We start from the raw sequence: 18878 nt of genomic DNA, 5'->3' as shown, positions 1-18878 counted from the left end.
AAATAAAATTAATGAATTAACTATCTGCATAGATGAATTAGAGTCTTCAAACCCAGCTGACATAATCTGCCTCTCTGAACATCATGTGACCACTGGTATAGAACTTTTAAGTGTTACAGGGTTTAGGTTAGCATCTCACTATTGTAGATCAGAAATGGAGAAAGGAGGAGTTGCCACATTCATCAGGAACTGTCATAAATTTAAGAACATAGACATTCATAAATTTTGCCTAGAACAGCATATGGAAGCATGTGCAACAGAATTAGATTTTCACAAAAAATCTTTCATAATATTAAGTGTATATCGAGCACCTGCAGGTAACTTTAATCTGTTTGTAAACCACCTTGAAGCTGTACTGGCCCATTTAACAACCAAAAACAAAGAAATAGTGGTTGCTGGTGATTTCAATGTAGATTTCCTTAAAGACTCTCCCAATAAGAACCTATTTGAGTTAGTAACACTATCATTCAACTTAATTCCCACAGTAAAGTTCCCCACTAGGATAACCACTTGCTCACAAACAGCCATTGATAATATCTTTATAGAAAAGTCAAATGAACAAAATTATATTACAAAACCAATAGTCAATGGCCTCTCAGACCATGACATGCAGTTCCTTCTGTTAAATGTTAATACTGAACAGGATATAAAATCTGTTAAATCTGAGCTCAAGAGGGTAATCAGTAAGCCAAAAATTGATTATTTTAGGACACTCCTCAGAGACATTCACTGGACTGATGTTTACAGTGCTCATGGCATGAATGAAAAATATAACATTTTTGCTAATAAAGTGCTTACCTTATTTGAACACTGCTTTCCCCCAAAACTTACCAAGGTTAGAGCAAAGTCTACAAAGAAGCCATGGATTACTCGAGGAATAGGGGTATCTTGTAAAACAAAAAGAAAACTGTATCTGTCAATCCGAAACATTTCCAATGTTGATGCTATAGCACATTATAAGAAATACTGCAAAATATTAAAGACTGTAATACGGATGTCAAAGCAAATATATTACAAGGAAAAGATAGTCATATCAGATAACAAAATAAAGACAATATGGGATATAGTGAAGGAGGAGACCGGTAGAACCAGACATGAAGAGGAACAAATAGCATTAAGAGTAAATGATGCATTGGTGACAGATGTGTATAGTGTTGCAGAACTTTTTAACAAACATTTTATAACTGTTACTGAAAAGATGGGGTTGTCAGGTTCGGTAGATGCTGCTATGGATTACCTTAGACCAGACATTTCGAGTAACTTCCATAATATGAATTTGACCCTCACTACCCCAACAGAAATAATGTCCATCATAAAATCTTTAAAATCAAAAACATCTAGTGGGTATGATGAAATATCAACAAAGTTAATTAAAGAATGTGATTCTGAGCTAAGTAACATATTAAGCTATCTGTGTAACCAGTCGTTTATCAGTGGAATATTTCCCGAATGGCTGAAATATGCTGAAGTTAAGCCACTGTTTAAGAAGGGAGATAAAGAAATAGCATCAAATTTCCGTCCAATTTCACTGTTGCCAGCATTCTCAAAAATTTTCGAAAAAGTAATGTACAGTCGTCTTTATAACCATCTTATCTCAAATAACATACTGTCAAAGTCACAGTTTGGATTTCTAAAAGGTTCTGATATTGAGAAGGCTATCTACACTTACAGTGAAAATGTACTTAATTCATTAGACAAAAAATTGCAGGCAACTGGTATATTTTGTGATCTGTCAAAGGCATTTGACTGTGTAAATCACAATATCCTTTTAAGTAAACTAGAATATTATAGTGTAACAGGAAATGCTGCAAAATGGTTCAAATCTTATATCTCTGGCAGGAAACAAAGGGTGTTATTAGGAAAGAGACATGTATCAAGCTATCAGGCATCATCCAACTGGGAACTAATTACATGTGGGGTCCCACAAGGTTCCATTTTGGGGCCCTTACTTTTTCTTGTGTATATCAATGACCTTTCATCAGTAACATTACCAGATGCCAAGTTTGTTTTGTTTGCTGATGATACAAACATTGCAATAAATAGCAAATCAAGTGTAGTCTTAGAAAGATCAGCCAATAAAATATTTGTAGACATTAATCACTGGTTCCTAGCCAATTCTTTGTCACTAAACTTTGAAAAAACACACTACATGCAGTTCAGAACTTGTAAGGGGTGTCCCAAGAGTATATGTCTAACATATGATGACAAGAAGATAGAAGAAGTGGACGGTGTTAAATTCTTGGGATTACAGCTTGATAATAAATTCAACTGGGAGGAGCACACCACAGAACTGCTGAAGCGTCTTAACAAATCTCTGTTTGCAATGCGAATTTTGTCAGACATAGGGGATATAAAAATGAAAAAGCTGGCATACTATGCTTACTTTCATTCCATAATGTCATATGGGATTATTTTCTGGGGTAATTCATCAAGCCAAGCTAAAGTTTTCCGGGCACAAAAACGTGCAGTAAGAATTATATGTGGTGTGAACTCAAGAACATCCTGCAGAAGCCTGTTTAGGGAACTAGGGATACTAACTACAGCTTCCCAATATATTTATTCCTTAATGAAATTTGTCATTAAAAATATATCACTTTTTCAAACCAACAGCTCAATTCATGGAATCAATACTAGAAATAAGAATAATCTTCACAAGGATTTAAAGTCACTTAGTCTTGTACAAAAAGGTGTGCATTATTCAGGAACACACATTTTCAATAACTTGCCAGCAGCCATAAAAAGCTTAACAACCAATGAAATTCAGTTTAAGAGAAGCCTAAAGGATTTATTGGTGGCCAACTCCTTCTACTCCATTGATGAATTTCTGAGGAAAACCAACTGATTTGTATATAAGTACAACATAACTTCTGCACAATTTCAGTGCAGTAATGTGTTCACTGAAAATTTGTGTGTGTGTGTGTGTGTGTGTGTGTGTGTGTGTGTGTGTAAGTATAATCTAACTTCTGCACCATTTCAGTGCAGTAATGTGTTCATTGTAAATAAGTATTACAGTAGTTGTATTACATGTTTCTTACCTTATAAATAAATATAAAACTTGTTTATTTTAAATTCAGTGCAATAGTATTTGTAAAATGACTCTTAGTGTTCATTAAAAAATGACGATCATTCCACTTGGGACCTGTGGAATGGTACATTAGCTTATTTGTTTTAGTTTAAATATTTGTCATGTATTGTTGTTTTTCTGACATGTTCCACATCCTGGAGGACCTCCTCACTACGGATCAATTGGAATGAAAGTAAATCTAATCTAATCTAATCTAATCTAATCTAACTCGTTTTTTCCTCACAGCAGGTCAACTTGTGTGTGGTTGCAACAGTACGGTCCAATTTAATACATTTTTGGGGAAAGGGACATCAGTTGCACCACAGGGCGAGAGGAGGGTGCGGCGCACGATACATTTTCTTTCGTAGGTAAGCATTTTTTAGTGCTTAATACTTTTGGAATTTTAGTTTCTCAAGTTGACTTTAAATGACCTTTTTCATGTATGAAATGTACTAACTCGTTTTTTCCTCACAGCAGGTTAACTTGTGTGTGGTTGCAACAGTACGGTCCCATTGAATACATTTTTGGAGAAAGGGACATCAGTTGCACCACAGGGCGAGAGGAGGGTGCGGCGCACGATACATTTTCTTTCTTAGGTATGCATTTTTTAGTGTTTTATACTTTTGGAATTTTGGTTTTTCAAGTTGACTTTACATGACCTTTTTCATGTATGAAATGTACTAACTCGTTTTTTCCTCACGGCAGGTCAACTTGTGTGTGGTTGCAACAGTACGGTCCCATTGAATACATTTTTGGAGAAAGGGACATCAGTTGCACCACAGGGAGGGAGGAGGGTGCGGCGCACGATACATTTTCTTTCTTAGGTAAGCATTTTTTAGTGTTTCATACTTTTGGAATTTTGGTTTTTCAAGTTGACTTCAAATGGCCTTTTTCATGTATGAAATGTACTAACTCAATTTTTCCTCACAGCAGGTCAACTTGTGTGTGGTTGCAACAGTACGGTCCCATTGAATACATTTTTGGAGAACGGGACATCAGTTGCACCACAGGGCGAGAGGAGGGTGTGGCGCACGATACATTTTTTTTCTTAGGTAAGCATTTTTTAGTGTTTTATACTTTTGGAATTTTGGTTTTTCAAGTTGACTTTAAATGACCTTTTTCATGTATGAAATGTACTAACTCGTTTTTTCCTCACAGCAGGTCAACTTGTGTGTGGTTGCAACAGTACGGTCCCATTGAATACATTTTTGGAGAAAGGGACATCAGTTGCACCACAGGGCGAGAGGAGGGTGCGGCGCACGATACATTTTCTTTCTTAGGTAAGCATTTTTTAGTGTTTTATACTTTTGAAATTTTGGTTTTTCAAGTTGACTTTAAATGACCTTTTTCATGTATGAAATGTACTAACTCGTTTTTTCCTCACAGCAGGTCAACTTGTGTGTGGTTGCAACAGTACGGTCCCATTGAATACATTTTTGGAGAAAGGGACATCAGTTGCACCAGAGGGCAGGAGGAGGGTGCGGCGCACGATACATTTTCTTTCTTAGGTAAGCATTTTTTAGTGTTTTATAATTTGGATAGCAGGTCAACTTGTGTGTGGTTGCAACAGTATGGTCCCATTGAATACATTTTTGGAGAAAGGGACATCAGTTGCACCACAGGGCGGGAGGAGGGTGCGGCGCACGATACATTTTCTTTCTTAGGTAAGCATTTTTTAGTGTTTTATACTTTTGGAAAGCAGGTCAACTTGTGTGTGGTTGCAACAGTACGGTCCCATTGAATACATTTTTGGAGAAAGGGACATCAGTTGCACCACAGGGCGGGAGGAGGCCGCGGCGCACGATACATTTTCTTTCTTAGGTAAGCATTTTTTAGTGTTTTATACTTTTGGAATTTTGGTTTTTCAAGTTGACTTTAAATGACCTTTTTCATGTATGAAATGTACTAACTCCTTTTTTCCTCACAGCAGGTCAATTTGTGTGTGGTTGCAACAGTACGGTCCCATCGAATACATTTTTGGAGAAAGGGACATCAGTTGCACCACAGGGTGAGAGGAGGGTGCGGCGCACGATACATTTTCTTTCTTAGGTAAGCATCTTTTAGTGTTTTATACTTTTGGAATTTTGGTTTTTCAAGTTGACTTTAAATAACCTTTTTCATGTATGAAATGTACTAACTCGTTTTTTCCTCACAGCACGTCAACTTGTGTGTGGTTGCAACACTACGGTCCCATTGAATACATTTTTGGAGAAAGGGACATCAGTTGCACCACAGGGCAGGAGGAGGGTGCGGCGCACGATACATTTTCTTTCTTAGGTAAGCATTTTTTAGTGTTTTATACTTTTGGAAAGCAGGTCAACTTGTGTGTGGTTGCAACAGTACAGTCCCATTGAATACATTTTTGGAGAAAGGGACATCAGTTGCACCACAGGGCGGGAGGAGGCTGCGGCGCACGATACATTTTCTTTCTTAGGTAAGCATTTTTTAGTGTTTTATACTTTTGGAATTTTGGTTTTTCAAGTTGACTATAAATGACCTTTTTCATGTATGAGATGTACTAACTCGTTCTTTCCTCACAGCACTTCAACTTGTGTGTGGTTGCAACAGTACGGTCCCATTGAATACATTTTTGGAGAAAGGGACATCTGTTGCACCACAGGGCGAGAGGAGGGTGCGGCGCACGATACATTTTCTTTCTTAGGTAAGCATTTTTTAGTGTTTTATACTTTTGGAATTTTGGTTTTTCCAGTTGACTTTAAATGACCTTTTTCATGTATGAAATGTACTAACTCGTTTTTTCCTCACAGCAGGTCAACTTGTGTGTGGTTGCAACAGTACGGTCGAATTTAATACATTTTTGGAGAAAGGGACATCAGTTGCACCACAGGGCGAGAGGAGGGTGCGGCGCACGATACATTTTCTTTCGTAGGTAAGCATTTTTTAGTGTTTAATACTTTTGGAATTTTGGTTTTTCAAGTTGACTTTAAATGACCTTTTTCATGTATGAAATGTACTAACTCGTTTTTTCCTCACAGCAGGTCAACTTGTGTGTGGTTGCAACAGTACTGTCCCATTGAATACATTTTTGGAGAAAGGGACATCAGTTGCACCACAGGGCGGGAGAAGGGTGTGGCGCACGATACATTATCTTTCTTAGGTAAGCATTTTTTAGCGTTTTATACTTTTGGAATTTTGGTTTTTCAAGTTGACTTTAAATGACCTTTTTCATGAATGAAATGTACTAACTCGTTTTTTCCTCACAGCAGGTCAATTTGTGTGTGGTCGCAACAGTACGGTCCCATTGAATACATTTTTGGAGAAAGGGACATCAGTTGCACCACAGGGCGGGAGGAGGGTGCGGCGCACGATACATTTTCTTTCTTAGGTAAGCATTTTTAAGTGTTTTATACTTTTGGAATTTTGGCTTTTCAAGTTGACTTTAAATGACCTTTTTCATGTATGAGATGTACTAACTCGTTCTTTCCTCACAGCAGGTCAACTTGTGTGTGGTTGCAACAATAGGGTCCCATTGAATACATTTTTGGAGAAAGGGATATCAGTTGCACCACAGGGCGAGAGGAGGGTGCGGCGCACGATACATTTTCTTTCTTAGGTAAGCATTTTTTAGTGTTTTATACTTTTGGTATTTTGGTTTTTCAAGTTGACGTTAAATGACCTTTTTCATGTATGAAATGTACTAACTCGTTTTTTCCTGACTGCAGGTCAATTTGTGTGTGGTTGTAACAGTACGGTCCCATTGAATACATTTTTGGAGAAAGGGACATCAGTTGCACCACAGGGCGAGAGGAGGGTGCGGCGCACGATACATTTTCTTTCTTAGGTAAGCATTTTTAAGTGTTTTATACTTTTGGAATTTTGGTTTTTCAAGTTGACTTTAAATGACCTTTTTCATGTATGAAATGTACTAACTCGTTTTTTCCTCACAGCAGGTCAACTTGTGTGTGGTTGCAACAGTACGGTCCCATAGAATACGTTTTTGGAGAAAGGGACATCAGTTGCACCACAGGGCGAGAGGAGGTTGCGGCGCACGATACATTTTCTTTCTTAGGTAAGCATTTTTTAGTGTTTTATACTTTTGGAATTTTGGTTTTTCAAGTTGACTTTAAATGACCTTTTTCATGTATGAAATGTACTAACTCGTTTTTTCCTCACAGCAGGTCAACTTGTGTGTGGTTGCAACAGTACGGTCCCATTGAATACATTTTTGGAGAAAGGGAGATCAGTTGCACCACAGGGCGAGAGGAGGTTGCGGCGCACGATACATTTTCTTTCTTAGGTAAGCATTTTTTAGTGTTTTATACTTTTGGAATTTTGGTTTTTCAAGTTGACTTTAAATGACCTTTTTCATGTATGAAATGTACTAACTCGTTTTTTCCTGACTGCAGGTCAACTTGTGTGTGGTTGAAACAGTACGGTCCCATTGAATACATTTTTGGAGAAAAAGACATCAGTTGCACCACAGGGCGGGAGGAGGGTGCGGCGCACGATACATTTTCTTTCTTAGGTAAGCATTTTTTAGTGTTTTACACTTTTGGAAAGCAGGTCAACTTGTGTGTGGTTGCAACAGTACGGTCCCATTGAATACATTTTTGGAGGAAGGGACATCAGTTGCACCACAGGGCGGGAGGAGGCCGCGGCGCACGATACATTTTCTTTCTTAGGTAAGCATTTTTTAGTGTTTTATACTTTTGGAATTTTGGTTTTTCAAGTTGACTTTAAATGAGCTTTTTCATGTATGAGATGTACTAACTCGTTCTTTCCTCACAGCAGGTCAACTTGTGTGTGGTTGCAACAGTACGGTCCCATTGAATACATTTTTGGAGAAAGGGACATCAGTTGCACCACAGGGCGAGAGGAGGGTGCGGCGCACGATACATTTTCTTTCTTAGGTAAGCATTTTTTAGTGTTTTATACTTTTGGAATTTTGTTTTTCAAGTTGATATTAAATGACCTTTTTCATGTATGAAATGTACTAACTCGTTTTTTCCTCACAGCAGGTCAATTTGTGTGTGGTTGTAACAGTACGGTCCCATTGAATACATTTTTGGAGAAAGGGACATCAGTTGCACCACAGGGCGAGAGGAGCGTGCGGCGCACGATACATTTTCTTTCTTAGGTAAGCATTTTTTAGTGTTTTATACTTTTGGAATTTTGGTTTTTCAAGTTGACTTTAAATGACCTTTTTCATGTATGAAATGTACTAACTCGTTTTTTCCTCACAGCAGGTCAACTTGTGTGTGGTTGCAACAGTACGGTCCCATTGAATACATTTTTGGAGAAAGGGACATCAGTTGCACCACAGAGCGAGAGGAGGGTGCGGCGCACAATACATTTTCTTTCTTAGGTAAGCATTTTTTAGTGTTTTATACTTTTGGAATTTTGGTTTTTCAAGTTGACTTTAAATGACCTTTTTCATGTATGACATGTACTAACTCGTTTTTTCCTCACAGCAGGTCAACTTGTGTGTGGTTGCAACAGTACGGTCCCATTGAATACATTTTTGGAGAAAGGGACATCAGTTGCACCACAGGGCGAGAGGAGGGTGCGGCGCACGATACATTTTCTTTCTTAGGTAAGCATTTTTTAGAGTTTTATACTTTTGGAATTTTGGTTTTTCAAGTTGACTTTAAATGACCTTTTTCATGTATGAAATGTACTAACTCGTTTTTTCCTCACAGCAGGTCAACTTGTGTGTGGTTGCAACAGTACTGTCCCATTGAATACATTTTTGGAGAAAGGGACATCAGTTGCACCACAGGGCGAGAGGAGGTTGCGGCGCACTATACATTTTCTTTCTTAGGTAAGCATTTTTTAGTGTTTTATACTTTTGGAATTTTGGTTTTTCAAGTTGACTTTAAATGACCTTTTTCATGTATGAAATCTAGTAACTCGTTTTTTCCTCACAGCAGGTCAACTTGTGTGTGGTTGCAACAGTACGGTCCCATTGAATACATTTTTGGAGAAAGGGATATCAGTTGCACCACAGGGCGAGAGGAGGGTGCGGCGCACGATACATTTTCTTCCTTAGGTAAGCATTTTTTAGTGTTTTATACTTTTGGAATTTTGGTTTTTCAAGTTGACTTTAAATGACCTTTTTCATGTATGAAATGTACTAACACGTTTTTTCCTCACAGCAGGTCAACTTGTGTGTGGTTGCAACAGTACGGTCCCATTGAATACATTTTTGGAGAAAGGGACATCAGTTGCACCACAGGGCGGGAGGAGGTTGCGGCGCACGATACATTTTCTTTCTTAGGTACGCATTTTTTAGTGTTTTATACTTTTGGAATTTTGGTTTTTCAAGTTGACTTTAAATGACCTTTTTCATGTATGAAATGTACTAACTCGTTTTTTCCTCACAGCAGGTCAACTTGTGTGTGGTTGCAACAGTACGGTCCCATTGAATACATTTTTGGAGAAAGAGACATCAGCTGCACCACAGGGCGGGAGGAGGGTGCGGCGCACGATACATTTTCTTTCTTAGGTAAGCATTTTTTAGTGTTTTATACTTTTGGAATTTTGGTTTTTCAAGTTGACTTTAAATGACCTTTTTCATGTATGAAATGTACTAACACGTTTTTTCCTCACGGCAGGTCAACTTGTGTGTGGTTGCAACAGTACGGTCCCATTGAATACATTTTTGGAGAAAGTGACATCAGTTGCACCACAGGGCGGGAGGAGGGTGTGGCGCACGATACATTATCTTTCTTAGGTAAGCATTTTTTAGTGTTTTATACTTTTGGAATTTTGGTTTTTCAAGTTGACTTTAAATGACCTTTTTCATGTATGAAATGTACTAACTCGTTTTTTCCTCACAGCAGGTCAACTTGTGTGTGGTTGCAACAGTACAGTCCCATTGAATACATTATTGGAGAAAGGGACATCAGTTGCACCACAGGGCGGGAGGAGGGTGTGGCGCACGATACATTTTCTTTCTTAGGTAAGCATTTTTTAGTGTTTTATACTTTTGGAATTTTGGTTTTTGAAATTGACTTTAAATGACCTTTTTATTGTATGAAATGTACTAACTCGTTTTTTCCTCACAGCAGGTCAACTTGTGTGTGGTTGCAACAGTACCGTCCCATTGAATACATTTTTGGAGAAAGGGACATCAGTTGCACCACAGGGCGGGAGGAGGGTGCGGGGCACGATACATTTTTTTCCTTAGGTAAGCATTTTTTAGTGTTTTATACTTTTTGAATTTTGGTTTTTCAAGTTGACTTTAAATGACCTTTTTAATGTATGAAATGTACTAACACGTTTTTTCCTCACAGCAGGTCAACTTGTGTGTGGTTGCAACAGTACGGTCCCATTGAATACATTTTTGGAGAAAGGGACATCAGTTGCACCACAGGGCGGGAGGAGGTTGCGGCACACGATACATATTCTTTCTTAGGTAAGCATTTTTTAGTGTTTTATACTTTTGGAATTTTGGTTTTTCAAGTTGACTTTAAATGACCTTTTTCATGTATGAAATGTACTAACTCGTTTTTTCCCCACAGCAGGTCAACTTGTGTGTGGTTGCAACAGTACGGTCCCATTGAATACATTATTGGAGAAAGGGACATCAGTTGCACCACAGGGCTGGAGGAGGGTGTGGCGCACGATACATTTTCTTTCTTAGGTAAGCATTTTTTAATGTTTTATACTTTTGGAATTTTGGTTTTTCAAGTTGACTTTAAATGACCTTTTTCATGTATGAAATGTACTAACTCGTTTTTTCCTCACAGCAGGTCAACTTGTGTGTGGTTGCAACAGTACGGTCCCATTCAATACATTGTTGGAGAAAGGGACATCAGTTGCACCACAGGGCTGGAGGAGGGTGTGGCGCACGATACATTTTCTTTCTTAGGTAAGCATTTTTTATTTTTTTATACTTTTGGAATTTTGGTTTTTCAAGTTGACTTTAAATGACCTTTTTCATGTATGAAATGTACTAACTCGTTTTTTCCTCACAGCAGGTCACTTGTGTGTGGTTGCAACAGTACCGTCCCATTGAATACATTTTTGGAGAAAGGGACATCAGTTGCACCACAGGGCAGGAGGAGGGTGTGGCGCACGATACATTTTCTTTCTTAGGTAAGCATTTTTTAGTGTTTTATACTTTTGGAATTTTGGTTTTTCAAGTTGACTTTAAATGACCTTTTTCATGTATGAAATGTACTAACTCGTTTTTTCCTCACAGCAGGTCAACTTGTGTGTGGTTGCAACTGTACGGTCCCATTGAATACATTTTTGGAGAAAGGGACATCAGTTGCACCACAGGGCGGGAGGAGGGTGTGGCACACGATACATTTTCTTTCTTAGGTAAGCATTTTTTAGTGTTTTATACTTTTGGAATTTTGGTTTTTCAAGTTGACTTTAAATGACCTTTTTCATGTATGAAATGTACTAACTCGTTTTTTCCTCACAGCAGGTCAACTTGTGTGTGGTTGCAACAGTACGGTCCCATTGAATACATTTTTGGAGAAAGGGACATCAGTTGCACCACAGGGCGGGAGGAGGGTGTGGCGCACGATACATTATCTTTCTTAGGTAAGCATTTTTTAGTGTTTTGTACTTTTGGAATTTTGGTTTTTTAAGTTGACTTTAAATAACCTTTTTCATGTATGAAATGTACTAACTCGTTTTTTCCTCACAGCAGGTCAACTTGTGTGTGGTTGCAACAGTACGGTCCCATTGAATACATTTTTGGAGAAAGGGACATCAGTTGCACCACAGGGCGGGAGGAGGGTGTGGCGCACGATACATTATCTTTCTTAGGTAAGCATTTTTTAGTGTTTTATACTTTTGGAATTTTGGTTTTTCAAGTTGACTTTAAATGACCTTTTTCATGTATGAAATGTACTAACACGTTTTTTCCTCACAGCAGGTCAACTTGTGTGTGGTTGCAACAGTACGGTCCCATTGAATACATTTTTGGAGAAAGGGACATCAGTTGCACCACAGGGTGGGAGGAGGGTGTGGCGCACGATACATTTTCTTTCTTAGGTAAGCATTTTTTAGTGTTTTATACTTTTGGAATTTTGGTTTTTCAAGTTGACTTTAAATGACCTTTTTCATGTATGAAATGTACTAACTCGTTTTTTCCTCACAGCAGGTCAACTTGTGTGTGGTTGCAACAGTACGGTCCCATTGAATACATTTTTGGAGAAAGGGACATCAGTTGCACCACAGGGCGAGAGGAGGGTGCGGCGCACGATACATTTTCTTTCTTAGGTAAGCATTTTTTAGTGTTTTATTCTTTTGGAATTTTGGTTTTTGAAGTTGACTTAAATGACCTTTTTCATGTATGAAATGTACTAACACGTTTTTTCCTCACAGCAGGTCAACTTGTGTGTGGTTGCAACAGTACGGTCCCATTGAATACATTTTTGGAAAAAGGGACATCAGTTGCACCACAGGGCGGGAGGAGGTTGCGGCGCACGATACATTTTCTTTCTTAGGTAAGCATTTTTTAGTGTTTTATACTTTTGGAATTTTGGTTTTTCAAGTTGACTTTAAATGACCTTTTTCATGTATGAAATGTACTAACTCGTTTTTTCCTCACAGCAGGTCAACTTGTGTGTGGTTGCAACAGTACGGTCGCATTGAATACATTTTTGGAGATAGAGACATCAGCTGCACCACAGGGCGGGAGGAGGGTGCAGCGCACGATACATTTTCTTTCTTAGGTAAGCATTTTTTAGTGTTTTATACTTTTGGAATTTTGGTTTTTCAAGTTGACTTTAAATGACCTTTTTCATGTATGAAATGTACTAACTCGTTTTTCCTCACAGCAGGTCAACTTCTGTGTGGTTGCAACAGTACGGTCCCATTGAATACATTTTTGGAGAAAGGGACATCAGTTGCACCACAGGGCGGGAGGAGGGTGTGGCGCATGATACATTTTCTTTCTTAGGTAAGCATTTTTTAGTGTTTTATACTTTTGGAATTTTGGTTTTTCAAGTTGACTTTAAATGACCTTTTTCATGTATGAAATGTACTAACTCGTTTTTTCCTCACAGCAGGTCAACTTGTGTGTGGTTGCAACAGTACCGTCCCATTGAATACATTTTTGGAGAAAGGGACATCAGTTGCACCACAGGGCGGGACGAGGGTGTGCCGCACGATACATTTTCTTTCTTAGGAGAGCATTTTTTAGTGTTTTATACTTTTGGAATTTTGGTTTTTCAAGTTGACTTTAAATGACCTTTTTCATGTATGAAATGTACTAACTCGTTTTTTCCTCACAGCAGGTCAACTTGTGTGTGGTTGCAACAGTACGGTCCCATTGAATACATTTTTGGAGAAAGGGACATCAGTTGCACCACAGGGCGGGAGGAGGGTGTGGCGCACGATACATTATCTTTCTTAGGTAAGCATTTTTTAGTGTTTTATACTATTGGAATTTTGGTTTTTCAAGTTGACTTTAAATGACCTTTTTCATGTATGAAATGTACTAACTCGTTTTTTCCTCACAGCAGGTCAACTTGTGTGTGGTTGCAACAGTACGGTCCCATTGAATACATTTTTGGAGAAAGGGACATCAGTTGCACAACAGGGCGGGAGGAGGGTGTGGCGCACGATACATTATCTTTCTTAGGTAAGCATTTTTTAGTGTTTTATACTTTTGGAATTTTGGTTTTTCAAGTTGACTTTAAATGACCTTTTTCATGTATGAAATGTACTAACACGTTTTTTCCTCACAGCAGGTCAACTTGTGTGTGGTTGCAACAGTACGGTCCCATTGAATACATTTTTGGAGAAAGGGACATCAGTTGCACCACAGGGCGGGAGGAGGGTGTGGCACACGATACATTTTCTTTCTTAGGTAAGCATTTTTTAGTGTTTTATACTTTTGGAATTTTGGTTTTTCAAGTTGACTTTAAATGACCTTTTTCATATATGAAATGTACTAACTCGTTTTTTCCTCACAGCAGGTCAATTTGTGTGTGGTTGCAACAGTACGGTCCCATTGAATACATTTTTGGAGAAAGGGACATCAGTTGCACCACAGGGCGGGAGGAGGGTGCGGCGCACGATACATTTTCTTTCTTAGGTAAGCATTTTTTAGTGTTTTATACTTTTGGGATTTTGGTTTTTTAAGTTGACTTTAAATGACCTTTTTCATGTATGAAATGTACTAACACGTTTTTTCCTCACAGCAGGTCAACTTGTGTGTGGTTGCAACAGTACGGTCCCATTGAATACATTTTTGGAGAAAGGGACATGAGTTGCACCACAGGGCGAGAGGAGGTTGCGGCGCACGATACATTTTCTTTCTTAGGTAAGCATTTTTTAGTGTTTTATACTTTTGGAATTTTGGTTTTTCAAGTTGACTTTAAATGACCTTTTTCATGTATGAAATGTACTAACTCGTTTTTTCCTCACAGCAGGTCAACTTGTGTGTGGTTGCAACAGTACGGTCCCATTGAATACATTTTTGGAGAAAGGGGCATCAGTTGCACCACAGGGCGAGAGGAGGTTGCGGCGCACGATACATTTTCTTTCTTAGGTAAGCATTTTTTAGTGTTTTATACTTTTGGAATTTTGGTTTTTCAAGTTGATTTTAAATGACCTTTTTCATGTATGAAATGTACTAACTCGTTTTTTCCTCACAGCAGGTCAACTTGTGTGTGGTTGCAACAGTACGGTCCCATTGAATACATTTTTGGAGAAAGGGACATCAGTTGCACCACAGGGCAAGAGGAGGGTGCGGCGCACTATACATTTTCTTTCTTAGGTAAGCATTTTTTAGTGTTTTATACTTTTGGAATTTTGGTTTTTCAAGTTGACTTTAAATGACCTTTTTCATGTATGAAATGTACTAACTCGTTTTTTCCTCACAGCAGGTCAACTTGTGTGTGGTTGCAACAGTGCCGTCCCATTGAATACATTTTTGGAGAAAGGGACATCAGTTGCACCACAGGGCGGGAGGAGGGTGTGGCGCACGATACATTTTCTTTCTTAGGTAAGCATTTTTTAGTGTTTTATACTTTTGGAATTTTGGTTTTTCAAGTTGACTTTAAATGACCTTTTTCATGTATGAAATGTACTAACTCGTTTTTTCCTCACAGCAGGTTAACTTGTGTGTGGTTGCAACAGTACGGTCCCATTGAATACATTTTTGGAGAAAGGGACATCAGTTGCACCACAGGGCGGGAGGAGGGTGTGGCGCACGATACATTTTCTTTCTTAGGTAAGCATTTTTTAGTGTTTTATACTTTTGGAATTTTGGTTTTTCAAGTTGACTTTAAATGACCTTTTTCATGTATGAAATGTACTAACTCGTTTTTTCCTCACAGCAGGTCAACTTGTGTGTGGTTGCAACAGTACGGTCCCATTGAATACATTTTTGGAGAAAGGGACATCAGTTGCACCACAGGGCGGGAGGAGGGTGTGGCGCACGATACATTATCTTTCTTAGGTAAGCATTTTTTAGTGTTTTGTACTTTTGGAATTTTGGTTTTTTAAGTTGACTTTAAATAACCTTTTTCATGTATGAAATGTACTAACTCGTTTTTTCCTCACAGCAGGTCAACTTGTGTGTGGTTGCAACAGTACGGTCCCATTGAATACATTTTTGGAGAAAGGGACATCAGTTGCACCACAGGGCGGGAGGAGGGTGTGGCGCACAATACATTATCTTTCTTAGGTAAGCATTTTTTAGTGTTTTATACTTTTGGAATTTTGGTTTTTCAAGTTGACTTTAAATGACCTTTTTCATGTATGAAATGTACTAACACGTTTTTTCCTCACAGCAGGTCAACTTGTGTGTGGTTGCAACAGTACGGTCCCATTGAATACATTTTTGGAGAAAGGGACATCAGTTGCACCACAGGGTGGGAGGAGGGTGTGGCGCACGATACATTTTCTTTCTTAGGTAAGCATTTTTTAGTGTTTTATACTTTTGGAATTTTGGTTTTTCAAGTTGACTTTAAATGACCTTTTTCATGTATGAAATGTACTAACTCGTTTTTTCCTCACAGCAGGTCAACTTGTGTGTGGTTGCAACAGTACGGTCCCATTGAATACATTTTTGGAGAAAGGGACATCAGTTGCACCACAGGGCGAGAGGAGGGTGCGGCGCACGATACATTTTCTTTCTTAGGTAAGCATTTTTTAGTGTTTTATTCTTTTGGAATTTTGGTTTTTGAAGTTGACTTAAATGACCTTTGTCATGTATGAAATGTACTAACACGTTTTTTCCTCACAGCAGGTCAACTTGTGTGTGGTTGCAACAGTACGGTCCCATTGAATACATTTTTGGAAAAAGGGACATCAGTTGCACCACAGGGCGGGAGGAGGTTGCGGCGCACGATACATTTTCTTTCTTAGGTAAGCATTTTTTAGTGTTTTATACTTTTGGAATTTTGGTTTTTCAAGTTGACTTTAAATGACCTTTTTCATGTATGAAATGTACTAACTCGTTTTTTCCTCACAGCAGGTCAACTTGTGTGTGGTTGCAACAGTACGGTCGCATTGAATACATTTTTGGAGATAGAGACATCAGCTGCACCACAGGGCGGGAGGAGGGTGCAGCGCACGATACATTTTCTTTCTTAGGTAAGCAATTTTTAGTGTTTTATACTTTTGGAATTTTGGTTTTTCAAGTTGACTTTAAATGACCTTTTTCATGTATGAAATGTACTAACTCGTTTTTTCCTCACAGCAGGTCAACTTCTGTGTGGTTGCAACAGTACGGTCCCATTGAATACATTTTTGGAGAAAGGGACATCAGTTGCACCACAGGGCGGGAGGAGGGTGTGGCGCATGATACATTTTCTTTCTTAGGTAAGCATTTTTTAGTGTTTTATACTTTTGGAATTTTGGTTTTTCAAGTTGACTTTAAATGACCTTTTTCATGTATGAAATGTACTAACTCGTTTTTTCCTCACAGCAGGTCAACTTGTGTGTGGTTGCAACAGTACCGTCCCATTGAATACATTTTTGGAGAAAGGGACATCAGTTGCACCACAGGGCGGGACGAGGGTGTGCCGCACGATACATTTTCTTTCTTAGGAGAGCATTTTTTAGTGTTTTATACTTTTGGAATTTTGGTTTTTCAAGTTGACTTTAAATGACCTTTTTCATGTATGAAATGTACTAACTCGTTTTTTCCTCACAGCAGGTCAACTTGTGTGTGGTTGCAACAGTACGGTCCCATTGAATACATTTTTGGAGAAAGGGACATCAGTTGCACCACAGGGCGGGAGGAGGGTGTGGCGCACGATACATTATCTTTCTTAGGTAAGCATTTTTTAGTGTTTTATACTATTGGAATTTTGGTTTTTCAAGTTGACTTTAAATGACCTTTTTCATGTATGAAATGTACTAACTCGTTTTTTCCTCACAGCAGGTCAACTTGTGTGTGGTTGCAACAGTACGGTCCCATTGAATACATTTTTGGAGAAAGGGACATCAGTTGCACAACAGGGCGGGAGGAGGGTGTGGCGCACGATACATTATCTTTCTTAGGTAAGCATTTTTTAGTGTTTTATACTTTTGGAATTTTGGTTTTTCAAGTTGACTTTAAATGACCTTTTTCATGTATGAAATGTACTAACACGTTTTTTCCTCACAGCAGGTCAACTTGTGTGTGGTTGCAACAGTACGGTCCCATTGAATACATTTTTGGAGAAAGGGACATCAGTTGCACCACAGGGCGGGAGGAGGGTGTGGCACACGATACATTTTCTTTCTTAGGTAAGCATTTTTTAGTGTTTTATACTTTTGGAATTTTGGTTTTTCAAGTTGACTTTAAATGACCTTTTTCATATATGAAATGTACTAACTCGTTTTTTCCTCACAGCAGGTCAATTTGTGTGTGGTTGCAACAGTACGGTCCCATTGAATACATTTTTGGAGAAAGGGACATCAGTTGCACCACAGGGCGGGAGGAGGGTGCGGCGCACGATACATTTTCTTTCTTAGGTAAGCATTTTTTAGTGTTTTATACTTTTGGGATTTTGGTTTTTTAAGTTGACTTTAAATGACCTTTTTCATGTATGAAATGTACTAACACGTTTTTTCCTCACAGCAGGTCAACTTGTGTGTGGTTGCAACAGTACGGTCCCATTGAATACATTTTTGGAGAAAGGGACATCAGTTGCACCACAGGGCGAGAGGAGGTTGCGGCGCACGATACATTTTCTTTCTTAGGTAAGCATTTTTTAGTGTTTTATACTTTTGGAATTTTGGTTTTTCAAGTTGACTTTAAATGACCTTTTTCATGTATGAAATGTACTAACTCGTTTTTTCCTCACAGCAGGTCAACTTGTGTGTGGTTGCAACAGTACGGTCCCATTGAATACATTTTTGGAGAAAGGGGCATCAGTTGCACCACAGGGCGAGAGGAGGTTGCGGCGCACGATACATTTTCTTTCTTAGGTAAGCATTTTTTAGTGTTTTATACTTTTGGAATTTTGGTTTTTCAAGTTGATTTTAAATGACCTTTTTCATGTATGAAATGTACTAACTCGTTTTTTCCTCACAGCAGGTCAACTTGTGTGTGGTTGCAACAGTACGGTCCCATTGAATACATTTTTGGAGAAAGGGACATCAGTTGCACCACAGGGCAAGAGGAGGGTGCGGCGCACTATACATTTTCTTTCTTAGGTAAGCATTTTTTAGTGTTTTATACTTTTGGAATTTTGGTTTTTCAAGTTGACTTTAAATGACCTTTTTCATGTATGAAATGTACTAACTCGTTTTTTCCTCACAGCAGGTCAACTTGTGTGTGGTTGCAACAGTACCGTCCCATTGAATACATTTTTGGAGAAAGGGACATCAGTTGCACCACAGGGCGGGAGGAGGGTGTGGCGCACGATACATTTTCTTTCTTAGGTAA

Source organism: Schistocerca americana, chromosome 5, assembly GCF_021461395.2.
Source record: "Schistocerca americana isolate TAMUIC-IGC-003095 chromosome 5, iqSchAmer2.1, whole genome shotgun sequence".
Lineage (NCBI taxonomy): Eukaryota > Metazoa > Arthropoda > Insecta > Orthoptera > Acrididae > Schistocerca > Schistocerca americana.
Note: the sequence above shows the minus strand (reverse complement) of the source record.